Here is a 13452-nt window from a genome sequence, read left to right on the forward strand (position 1 = left end):
TGCAGTGGATAAAAGGATTAGACAGCAGTAGGTAGAATTGTTAACTGTTGGTAGATCAGCAGTTTGTTTTTGACATTTAAAAAGTAAAAGCTAAACTTCAGGTTTGAGTGACGCCTAAATGGACATGGACATTTTAGTAGTGGCTCCTTTAATGAAGATGTTTCTGAAAAATCCCTTTGTTGATAGAAAACTGGTTTCCAGAGATAGAAACCATGTTGGCAGCTTGGGACTGAGGCTCAGAGCCATGGATTCTTCTCCTGGCTTCCAAACCAGGTCCCACAGCCAGACATTCCCTTTCTCTCCCCTGAGATAAGCTTTGACTCCCCAGGTCCGTCAGACTGTTTGGGAACCAGGGGTACCTCCTGCCCAGGGCCCAGGAGGTCCCACACGGTGGCTGCCCTGCCCCTGCTCTGCCCTCCCTCCTGCCGAGGCATGTGCTGTCATTTCTCCTCCTCCTTAGATGCCGAACTCCCGGCCTTGAGAAGACCAGCCTCTTCTAACCTCCTGCAGGTCAGGCTGACTGTTATACGGAGCCAAGTTGCCTGTGCATTACTTACCTGAACTAAATCATCGGATTCAACTCTCACAACTCTCAGGGACCCCTGCCATCCCTGTAGAATTATTAACCGTACTCACTTGTTCTATCTCTCAAACATTGGGGCTTATAACGTCACTTGCAGGAGCTTTCTCTTGGGAATTTATTTTTCATATATATATATATATATTTAACCTAATATTTTGAATGTCTTTATAGTTTCAGCGGTCAGTGAGAGGTCTTAGGGGAAGAGCAGAGTGGGTAGAAATCTTAGAATGAGGCTAGAGGACTTCTCACTAGTGACTGCCATAGACTCACATCTCTGAGTTATCAATAAGTTGCTATCAATAAAGGTCAGTCTATTACATGTCAGGCTGTGTTGACAGATATTATCTTTCTGCTTGTACCAAACCTACAAGGAGAGTCTAATTGAGGTACAAAAGCATATTAGTCAAGATCCAATAACCTATAAAACCCCGAATCAATAGCTGACTCCAACCCTCTACGATGCTGCCTCCAGTTGGAAATCCGAACGTTTTAGGGGGAGAACAGCTCCAGTCCCTGGTCTTGCGTGGCAGTGAAGGTCATGTGCAATAATACTACATTCCATTCACTTCCACTGCCCTCCTTCAGTGGGTAGGGAATCCGTATTTCTGGTAGAACATTATTGCTTTTTCAAAACCCATTTTATGCATATAGACAGAGGCAGGCTTTTGCTGCCTATAGACCAGCAGCTTAGAAACCCATTTTTACCAAATGAAGTTTTGGGGGGTGTTTATAGAAGTCCCCCAAATGTCTGAAACTAGAAACGTCTCTATTTTTGAGCACACAAGAACAGCTAAGAGACTGGATGCCAAACTTCAGCCCAGAGTGAATTTTTATGACTTGAGCTGTAAGCCTATGAAATTAGGGGTTTAAAATGGAAACGCTGACACAATCTTTGCACTTGGTGGAAGGCTGAGCGCTGGTGGGGGTGGTGCGGTCCTCGCGCTGCTGCTGCTGGCCTCTGCCGGGCCGGGAGACTTCCTGTCCAGCTTGCTTTACTTTGGGGCCTCTTGTTCTCCTCTCAGATCTCCCAAGCCTCCCTCTGGCCCAGCGAAGAAAGGCGGCTCAGACTCAGGCCCATCTGGAGATGCTCAGTGTGAGGCCTGGACCGGCCGCAGGGCCCCGCCTACGGAAGCCTTGCTGGTTTCCAAGCTCTCTGGCGCCGCCCTGGACGGCTGTCTACCCAGGCCCTCCCAACCTCACATCTCCCAAGTGGTCCAAAGTGGTACTGCACCCAGCCGTCATCCTAGGGCCAACCGTGGCCTTCCTGTACATCCTTTCCCGGGATGCGGAAGGGCACCATCCCTAAAATATCCGGGGCTCTCCCTGATTTACCCCCTAGTGGCTTTTCACTGGTTCTGAGCTGGCATCCTCCCAAAGGAAAACCCCAATCAGAAGAGTTTTCCTTCATGGTGGCAACAGTGACAGGTATGATTGATACCTGCCTGAAAGTTACCTCCAGTCAGCAGGGCTTTAAGCACGTGGACTTCGTTGGACTCGTTGGATTCAAATCCTCGCAGTACCTACCTCGCAAAGTTGTCTTGAAGATGAAATGAGGTAATACAGGCAAAGTGCTTGACCCTTGCTGAGGGGGTACTGGTTGAGGGTAGGGCTCTCCTACCCTGAATCAAGAGCGGGATCAGGAAGAATGAGGGTTGGATCTGGGAAGGCTGCGTGTGAGTGAACCCAAGGGACAGAAGAATGGAAATTGTTAAAAAAAATAAAACTTTATTTGTATGGTGCTTACTGTATACGGTCTCATAATTTAAACAGAGCATTTCTGTAAGGTAGTTATCTCCATTTTTACAGACTAAGGCTTAGAGAGCTGAAGTGACTTGGCCAAGGTCATACAGTCAGGGCTTGAACTACGCCTTGATTCTAAGTTTGGTGCTTTTTTTCATTATCCCATGAATTTTATGGGACAATAAGGACTAGCTAGTGGTGACGGTTCAAGTTCTCAGTTTAAAAGACTGATTTTATACTTTTAAAAAGACTCACTATCCAAGAACGTGTATCTCATTTCTTTATCACTGAGGATCCCAGAAAGTACTTTGGAATTGGTGCAAAGTTCAAATGAGCACGTAAGTTTTTTTAAAGGAATCAAATCAAGTTGTCTAACTTAATTGCTTTTTCCTTCATACATGCTCCAATTTGAGCTTCAGTCATTTTCTTTTTCTCAGTGATTGTCTTATAAAACCTTTTGTCCCATGATCAGAGTTTAATTAGAAAACAATAGCAGAAAACAACATAAAGACAAAGGAAACAACGAGGAAATATTGCGTAACTCAGTAAAATGTGCTTAGATATTTGAAGCCCATATAAATATGGGCCTGAAGTAATTAGACACAAAACCCTAGCTCGCTACAGCTAGAAAGGAAGGTATGACATGACACGAAGTATCAGTTCTCCTGCACAGTGGAGAGGACTTCAGGTTGTTTCAACCAGGAAACTATTTTCTTCCTCAGAAGAAGAAACAGAGAGAGAGAACGCAAACAAGTGAGAGCACGAGATCTCAAAGCTGTGCAAGATATGGCGTGGATGGTGAGGCATGCATTTTGTAGAGAGCACAGTGGAAAAAAATGAACCTTCATATGTTATAGCTTTAAATGGTTCTGTTCAGGAGCAGATGTGGAACAGTTTTGCTAGTGCTGTGGAAATACAGTTCAAAGGAACTGCAGTTAAAGAATAAACTTTGAGCCATTGCAGACAAAGAAGCTGAAAATTCTCTGCGATTAGTTACAAGCATTTGGACAAGGTCGAAAACTGAGAACTACAAGACAGAATGGGACACAGAAGTGGGCGGACAGTGTCCTGCCAGATGGTGGAAGAAGAGGGTCCGAACAGGACCAAAAGAGAGCCATCCCACGAGGGCTTAATGTCAGAAATGAATTAGGGGGAGGGTATAGCTCAAGTGATAGAGTAGATGCTTAGTGTGCACAGCATCCTGGGTTCAATCCCCAGTACCTCCTCTAATTAACCTCCCCCCCAAAAAAACTAAATAAAGTCACCTAGAAAACATAAAGAAAAAATTATTTATTACCATAATTGTGTTTATAGATTTATGTTTTAATTAACTATTCGATAAAATATAGTTCATTCTGTAGTACGTAGTTGTTCTCAAAAGATCTTTTTTAAAGTCTTTATGAAGACTTGAGTTCAAACAGACAAAACCCTTTAACTATTGATTCTACTCAAGCAAACTGGATTTCAGCTCACAGAATAGTTAAGACTTTATGTCAAAAATCAGCAGAGAGGATAGCTCAGAATAGTGCCTGATTAAGGATGCACCACACTTGAGGCCACATATATGGTACTAATGTTTGTGTTGTTGACTTCTTATGCTATGGTCTTGGCAAAACTGCCTTATCATTTTGGTGTTTTTCTTCCTTTTTTCCTTTTATGGGTGAGAAGTTATAGTCACACTTATCTCTCAGCTTCTCATGGTCTCACTCTTCTGTGGTCTCACGGCTACCCATTCCCTGACGTATTCCAAAATTTATACCATTAGACCATATATCTCACCTGAGCCAGTCAGCAAGTTAATCTGTCCAGAAACACAGTGGAAAATCAGGAAGAAAGGAAAAATGAAGGGTAAAGTAAAGAAAGAGAATGAAATTTTACATAGTACAACCTACTATGAGTCTAGAACTCCACTATATACTTTGTATAGAAATATATATATAAACATATATACACATATATATTTCTTTTTTTAATCATTGTAATTCTACAATACAGGTTTTATTTTCTCTGTTTTAAAGATGATAAATCTGCTGTTCAGAGAGCTCAAGTAACTTGCCCAAGGTCACACGACTAACAAGTAGAGGCGTTAAAATTCAGATTTAGGTCCAACTCCCAAACTCATACTCTTTCCACGGTACACGCTGTTTTCTGAAAACATCTCTGAATAACCAAGACGTGTTACAAAGTATAAGCCCAAAGTAGGCGATCGCGTACTCACGTAAGATGTCTAAAACCCTCATACAGAACTTGGTTGCTCTGATTTTACATGTAATTCTAAGTCATGGTTGTCTGGTTTCTAAGTCCAGAGCTGATTAGAAAGAAGTAGCAAATTAAAAATTGGGAGAAGGGTTTTTGCGAGAAAAAACAAATGACAGCTTGATGGTAAAATCACATTAAAAAGCAGATATAAGGGTAAAAGCACAGTGGGGAGGGTATAGCTCAGTGGTAGAGCACATGCTCCAGCATGCATGAGGTCCTGGGTTCAATCCCCAGTACTTCCTCCAAATAAATAAATAAACCTAATCAGCACCCCCCCCAAAAAAAAACAAACAAACAAACAAAATTTTTTTAAAGAATAAAAGCACAAATGTGAATAAAAGCTTCACACGAAGTGATAACAATATTAAATCGCTATCATTTGAATAGTATCTATTATGTGTCAGGCTCTGTACTAGATGCAGTGACTTTTAAAACTCAGAGCATTCCCATTTTTATTTGTTTACAATGGGGCTCTGAGTAAGATTTCATTTGTAAAAAGAATTTTGGGGTGAGAAATACTTAAAAACCACTGCGTTGTATCACTAATTATCAAATCATGACTATTAAGTTTGGTTCTACCATCCCCATTTTATAGATGAGAAATCGGAGCTCAAAAACTTTAAGAAATTTGCCCAACATCACGTAGCTATGGAGAGCAGAAGCCGGTATTCAAACCCAGGTCTGTGGACTTCAGAGCCTGGGCTTTTTCCACTGTCATGCTGCCTCCACATTCAGAGGCATGGCTCTGAGTCACTAAAAGAAGATTATCTTGTAACTGTTACAAAAGCCAGGGAAATTGCATTGGTTACAATAGTGGAAAAGTGGTACTTAAATGGCAAGCACCTAGCTACCCGGAAATCTAAACTCTCCAGAATGATCAGATACATAATAACACAAGAGTGACAGTGTAATCAGGCTCCTTACACGTTCCCCAACTTTATCTTCACCTCAGTGCAATTTTGTAATGTTTAGGTCTGTCCTTCTAGTAGATGACCTTACATGGTCCTGTCAAAAATCTGATCCAGGAAGGTTTTGTCACAGGAATCATGAGAACTGCACACTTTTCAGTTGGGGTATGTGTTCTCCTGTCTTTGTGGCAATGATTTTATTGAACTATTGTTCATTAGTAGAATCCGTACAAACACATAAACATAATTTATGGATTATTATTAATAAAAGCGTATTTTTCATAGGAAAATAATCTGTGGGCTGCAGAAGCAGTATCTTTCATGACATCTTTCTCACAATGTTGTCGGAGGGAAAAGGAGCGGTTATAAATCATCCCCTAAATCCCCTAAAGGTTGAAAGGTAAGTAGTAACCAGTCATCTTCAGAACTCATTGGATTTACAAGTTTATCCTTGAATAGGTTCATGACTGAGAGGAAGCCTCATTAATCTTAATCATATCAATCTGAGTACCCAGTAAAGTTAGGTCAGAAATGGCTGCTATCAGAGGCAGTCAGGACATACTTCAGACAAGAATGCACTCACTTCTTAGACACACATACCCAGGCCAGATAACAGCCGGGGATTTAGGAGAGATTCACTGGAGACACAGTCTCAATAACGACAATAGCTGGAGAGAGGATCCCAGAGCCAAACACACAGCTAATAAAACCACCGAGGTGCAGGGTCAGACCAGAGTTAACCGCAGAGCCATCCAGAACCCTACTGGCTCTATTTAAAAAAAAAAAAAAAAAAAGGCAAAAAAACCCTTGTGTGCAACAAGTGGCCAATTTGGAGCTTCAGCAGGTAAACTATGATTGTCCCAGGAGATAGAGATGGCTGTCATTAAAGTCAGGGAGAACTCTGCTCTGAGCCCCTCATTTAGATTGGGGGGGGGGGGTTAGATTAACACAAGATGGTGAAGGAAAAAGCAGGGAGGATACGGGAAACCACATAACACAGACAGATTTTTGCTTTTGTTGGAGGATCTAAACTCTATCAACATTTAGATTGACCTGATCAGAGAAGTGAAAAAGAATCATCCATCACACAGTGGAGTGAACAAAACCACTCAGGTTAGGATTTTTTCAATTTCTTAACCTCTTGAAACATGAAACTTTCCAGGAAACTTCAGGGCAGATGGTCTGTCCTCCGCCCACCTCTCCAACTCAGATAGCTCGGTCACTTACCCTGTTGAATCTCTCCTAGAGGCTGCAAGCTCCTGGTGGGCAAAGAAATCATATTTTATTTATCTGTGTGTTTCCTACAAAACGTAGTACAAAACATGCTGTAGGCTCTCAATACACCTCCATGGGTTTTAACCACCCTCTCCATGCCCCTCAGAAGGCATTCTCCCTCTTCTCTCATTGTTATCACCAACAAAACCCTTTATATAAAATTCATGCACCATATCATTCACCTATTCAAAGTGTACGACACATTGATTTTTAGTGTATTTACAGAGTTGTCAACCACCACCATAATCAATTTGGGGACATTTTCATACCTCAAAAATAAGCCCTGTACCCCTTAGCGCTCACCACCTTACTCCCCACACACCCCCACCCTAGGCACCCATTAATTGCTTCTTGTCCCTTTAGGTTTGCCTCTTCTGGACATTTCATGTAAATGCAATCGTACGATCCAACTGGGTTCTAACTCCAGGTTTTCTACTTGCCAACAATATGGACTTGAAAAGTCCCTTTTTTCTCTAGGATTCAGTTTCCCTTTTTGTAAAAAGAGGACCAGTTCATCCTAGAGGACTTCTGTGGCTGCAGGACTGATTTTAAATTCCAGTTCTCTCATTAACCTGAGTAAATCCTTTACTCTCTCTGAAGCGAGTTTCCTTATTTCTAAAATGGGTACAATCACATCTCAATTTGCAGAGTTGCCTTAAGAATAGACTAACGTATGCATAATTATTGGCATGTGGTGGGCTCTCAATCAATGAGCTTCATTTTGTTTTTTAATGATGATTGTTATCGATTTTTTCTCTGTCCAGCGGAGAGATCTAGCAGATGGATCCTGGCAGCAGGAGGCATGTTCTCTGAAGCTGTTTTAGGAGTTGGTTTGGAATCGCTTGTCTTTCTCAGTGGTTCAGACCCACCATAACCCAACAGGCTGAGTTCATCTCGCACAAAAACCTCTCTGCTCGGCCTCTGCCCTCCCAAGCCACTAAGTGGTGTTAGGATCCCCCATGTATAAGATACTAGAAATGAGACATCTCACGGTAGCGTCAATCTGAGCCTCAGTAAGACTTTTTTTATATAATGACATTTACTATCATATCTGATGTCTAGTTTCCTCTTTGGTGATCACGATGTTTCGTAATTGTTTGCTTTGCACTTACTAGGTAGAACTTCCCTCATCTAGAGGGGCTGCAATCAACTTGTCTAAGATATGGAGAAGCAGCCAAAGAAACCTGAAACTCAGAGAAGTGTTGGGACTAGTAGGTCCTCAATCCAGAAAAAAAGAAAAAGAAAAAAAAAACCCCTCTCATGTTAATAGCTTTGACAGCCAAATTTGTATGGACTCTTTGTATTCAGTCAATTCCACTGGGAATGAGAATGAGGAAAACAGGTAGATTTTGAAACCCAGAAAGAAAGGAAGATGAAATTCCTGATCAGACCGTAAACTATATTTAGATATAAAATCTATTGTATGATACCATCTATATATGTAGATACAAGGGTTTATTATACTTGACAATAAAATTTAGAGCACCAGTTTCAGAGGTCTTATAAATATGGAGGGGGTGGGGTGGGGTGGGAGGAAAGACCTTTACCCATCTGATGCTTACCTTAATATCCTAGCTACCAATAACAGAAAAATCAACTCAGGTTTGAATAGTGACCTCGTGGGTAAAATTCTTGAAAACCTCTGGCGTGGAATACTATAGTAGAGAATGAATGGGAGATTGGTAGGCATTATTCCAGGCACTTAAAACATGTTTTTGTGGAGATATATGGTTCTCAGATGTGCCACAAAATAATAATTTGTTTCTAATTTGAGTGAAGAGTGAGTAGGAGAAAGCTGTAAAAGAAGTTATCTCCGCTCTCTCTTTCCAAAGATTAAGTCTGTTAACAACTCCAGCATCATAATTATTTCAAGTGTTGGTGATACAGGAAAGCCGTCGAGTACAATTTATTCCTGGATAAGAATTTACCAGGAGTCTACCAGATACCCCATCCCACATCCCCGAAAACAGCTAATTCACTGGAGGAATCTGCAGCTGTTGCAAACCTCTCCACTGGACCGGGCCTCCAAACGTGTAGCAGCCACAATGCTTTCCTTGGACCAGCCTCCAAGCTTTTATTAGCTTTTTGCTGTTTTTCTAGGTTAAACCCATTGGAAATTGGATTCTCTTTAAAAAGAAGTCTATTTTGGTTGAGAATACAGAGTATGTGGAATAATCAAGTCAGGTAATCTCTAGGGCTTTGGATCGAGGATTCTCTGCCCATGATACAGTATACTTAGCTTTTATTTTTGGTGGAAGTCTAGTCTAAGAAATCGTATGGAAAAAGAAACAAATAATCACAACATTTGGATGATCAGAAGTGATGTCTGACTTTTAAATATTTCAGGGAACCTGTGGATTCTGGCTTTGTCCTTTTTGCTTGTTTTAAGTTGACAGGTGTTTCCAGAAAAACGAGTCATGTTTGTTTAAGGCCAATATTGGAAGCCAGTAAAAAGGCTGGACTTTTTGGCTCTCAGATACAGTGTGATTTTGGATTTTTCTCTCTACTACATTAACCACGCATTCCTGACAGAGTACTTAGAGTCCTGAGGAGGATGTAAAATGTCAACACTGAACCAAGATCACAGAATTCCTGGAATCATAGCAAATATGTTGTTAAGGATCAGACTGAAGATGTGCAAATCAAAGACAATACTTTAAACGTGCTCTCAGCTTTTCAGTTCATCCTAAAAACTCGACTGCTGCTCCCAGTCCTGGGTAATGGCACCTCCCTCCCTTTCTAGGTACTTCTCCGAAGAGCTCAGAGCACTTTCCAGACATGACTTCATTCACTCTCCCAGTAAGTAACAGGGCAGGAGTGAGAGAGGGAGTGAGAGCCATTCTCTTTATATTACATAGTGAGGAAATATGGCTTAGAAAAGAAATTATGCTAGAGTCATGTAGGATTATGGGTAGAAGAGTCTGTGTGGCTCTCATGTCCCCTGACTCAGCAAAGTCCATAGAATGTGAAAGCTAGGAGAAAACTTAGAGCTTATCTAGTGCAGTGGTTTCCAACCTTTTGGATTTTATGCAAGTAAAATTTCAATTTTAAGAATTAACAATAAGATTTGCCCATATAGGACATTAGAAAGACAATACCTGTCACTTCATGAAAAAAGAGATAATATCGCACCTTGAGACCAAAATGTTTGCTAACTAGCTGGTATAGAAGGAGAAGAATTTTTGGACTTCAAAGCAGAAAGTAATAGAATTTGGAATAATGGAATTAGAATTAGAAGTGGGTTTGAACATGGTAGGCACCCAAGCTGTGAATTAATATGGTACAAGAATAACCTCAAAATAAGTAATAGTCCTTCTCAATAAAGGACTTGTTTGCAACTTTGTATTAATACATGCACACAAGCACACTATATACTCCTAATTTTTCTTGTTTTACCATCAAAGACCAGCATCAGTACAAAAGTAGACGTACAGGAATTTCACCTAGATCTTCATTTTATTTATGAGAAATGAAGACCTGGAAAAGGAAAGTAGGGCTGCCAGATAAAATACAGGACACTCAGTTAAATTTGAATCTCATGCAATATTGGGGATATGCTTATACTAAATAATTATTCGTTGTTTATCTGAAATTCAGACTTAACAGGGTGTCCTGTATTTTTATTTGCTAAATCTGGCAACCCTAAAAGGAAGTGACTTCTAGTTACCTGAAGTAACTGTTGCTTAATGGTTGAATTAGGAGAAATCTGTTTTGATTCTGCTGATTTTTTAAAAATACACTGTGCTATCTTTTAATACATCATAGTTTTGCCCTAATTCAACACAATTTCTCAACCATACCAATTACTAACATCCGAGTTCCGTTTTTCTTTAAATCTCAAAGTTTCTTCTCTGTCTACAAGAGCAGTTACCAAACTTTTTGGTCTCAGGACCCTTTACTCTTAAAAATTATTGAGGACCTTAAAGACTTCTTATGTATGTAAGTTATATCCATCAGTATTTACTGTACTAGAAACTAAAATTGAGAAAAAGTTATATAAATATATATATACACATATATATATCATTAAAAATAATGTCACTATATGTTAATATAAGTAACATTATTTTTTTTAAATATATTTTCCAAAACAAAAAATAAATTAGCAGGAAGAGTCGTAATGGCTTATGTTCTTGCAAATCTCTCTAATGTCTCATTTAATAGAAGACACGGGATTCTGATGTCTGTTTCTGCATTTGATCTGTTGTGAAATGTTTCGGTTGAAGTATATAAAGAAAAACAGCCTCATACAGATCCTTGGTTGAAGAAGTGCTTTAACTAGGATCTGGAGATAGTTGTGGTTATTTTTCTTTAATGCTACACCCAAAATTGACAAGTGGTAGCTTCTTAAAGGTTAGTTGCTAGGTAGAATCTGCAAACTTATCAAAGAGATTTTTGTACTCTGTTACATTAAAATCATTGATGGATAATTTACCCATGAATGATTTTGTCACATCGCTCACTGGTAATTTAGAAAATATTGGTTCACTGAGTTTGTAGATCTTCCAAATGTTGACACATTTCATTACACAAGATCAAAAAGTCGCACTTGTTAGTATCACTATTGATGTGATTAAAAATGCCAAAAAATTTCCAAAATTCTCTTCCTGCTTGGAAGCTGGACTTTTTAATCATTGGCAACAAATACTGTATTAGTTGTTGAAGTGACCAGCTCCCTTTTTTCATCATTAGGAAATGTCTGCCAAATCTAAGTAACCACACTTGTCTGTCAGTAATTTTTTTCAAGTAAAAATAAGGTTCCATTAAAAAAAATAAAGTAGCTAGTTCAACCTGCAACTCAAACAACTGCACAATGATTTTCCTGCAGACCAGCCATCACACTTTAGTATGTAGCAGAAGTGCTTGGTGCATTTTTTTTTGTTACACAGCCTATTCAAAAAGTCCTGTACTTAAGAGTTGAGATTTAATAAAAATTAATAATAATTTTTACTGCTTCATCAAGGCTTTCTCAAGTGAAACTGGCTGTTTTAATTTGTTGTTGTTGTTTTGTTTTTCTTTTTGTTTTTGCATGTGCTGGTGAAGAATGAGATGACTGCTACCATAGTTCGGTATTAGTAACTTAATCTACCACTGTTTTGAACCATCAGTGCAAAGATCAACATAGTGAAAAAGATAAATAATGTTTTAGTATTGCTAAGAAAATAGTTTTGCCCTTGTGGACACCCTGAAGGGATCTTGGGAACTCCCAGGGGTGCGTCCAAGTTGAAGTCCACTGCTCTATACCGCCTTTGCGCTGACACACCCACAACCAATTGAAATGCTTAACATGAAACGCAAGTCCAAAACTCATTAAGAAAGCCACGCCCTTGGTTCCAACTCATCACCGTAGTACATAACCTGCAGGAAGCCTCTGGAAGTCTTTCTCTTTATTAATTATCAAAAGACAGCTGTGGTCTACATAGAGAAACCTGGACTGTGAACTGTTCCCAAACACATGTTGTTCCTTGGGGTTGGGGTTTCGCTCCTTGGCTCTTCCTTTCTCCAGCTCCTACATATTCTTCAGGTTTCAGCTGATGCCTCACCTCTTCTGGGAAGCGTTCTTGCTCCCCTAAGACTGTATCCCCATAGCGTTCTGCTGGCCACCACGAGAAAGGGTTCGCATGGCCATAGGGAGGCAATAACATGTAAGTATCTCTCATATTTCCGGCGTCAACACAGGATCTTACCATTTAATGCTTACAAAATCCTTGTGAGATAATTCTATAGATGAGGAAATCAAAGTTGAGAGAGGCTGGATAACACACCTAGCCACAGAAAGAACAGCTGAATCCAAAGCACGTTTTCTTTTTACTTGATCATGAATTAGCTTTCTGTCACTTAGAGAAATTTAATTTAGTTAAAAATCTTCTCATCTTCATATCATATAAAGGGGTTTAAATCAGTAATCTCTGATTATTTTTAGCATGAAAAATTTTAAAGAACATTTAAAGTTTGTGAATCTTGGCTCTTTATAGAGCAACTGATCATTTATTTGGCAATCTACGTAGAGATAATCATTTTTTTTTTTTTTGCACTTTTCTTGAAATCAGAGAGGGCAGAAGAAAGACTGGGATGGAGATGGAGTAGGGGAGGGGCAGAGGCAGGAAAGATGCATTCAGTGCATTTGTGGAAATCATCTGATGGCTATAAAATGATACTCAAAGTAAAGTCCTACTATTAGAAAAACCAGGAATAACCACACTTGAAAAATCCAAGGACATAATTTTGAAGAAAAACAAGATAGAGAAAATTGCCCCACCAAAAAGCAAGGTTTATTATAAAGCTCTAGTAATCAAGTGTAACTAGAAAGAAAAGATTGATACATTTGACTATTTTAAATATTAAAACTTCACTTTGTCAGATGACACACCACAGAAAAGGTGAAAAGAGAAGACAGGCTAGAAAAAGATACTTGTAATACATAGAACCAACAAAAGATCAGCGCTCAGGATGTGTTACAAATCTGTATGAAAAAGACAAATATCCCCCCTGCCCCCCAAAGGATAAAAGACTTCAGCTTCTATTCCACAGAAGATGAAACATGAGTGACCAATAAACAAATTGATATCGAACCTCATTAAGTGGCCAGGGAAATGAGCCATTTCACATTCACCAGGTAAAGAAAATTGAAAAGTCTTATAATGCTAAGTATCGACGAGATAGGGAAGCAGAGCCTGCTGGTGGGAG

The sequence above is a fragment of the Camelus ferus genome, chromosome 16 (assembly GCF_009834535.1).
Source record: "Camelus ferus isolate YT-003-E chromosome 16, BCGSAC_Cfer_1.0, whole genome shotgun sequence".
NCBI classification, from domain to species: domain Eukaryota; kingdom Metazoa; phylum Chordata; class Mammalia; order Artiodactyla; family Camelidae; genus Camelus; species Camelus ferus.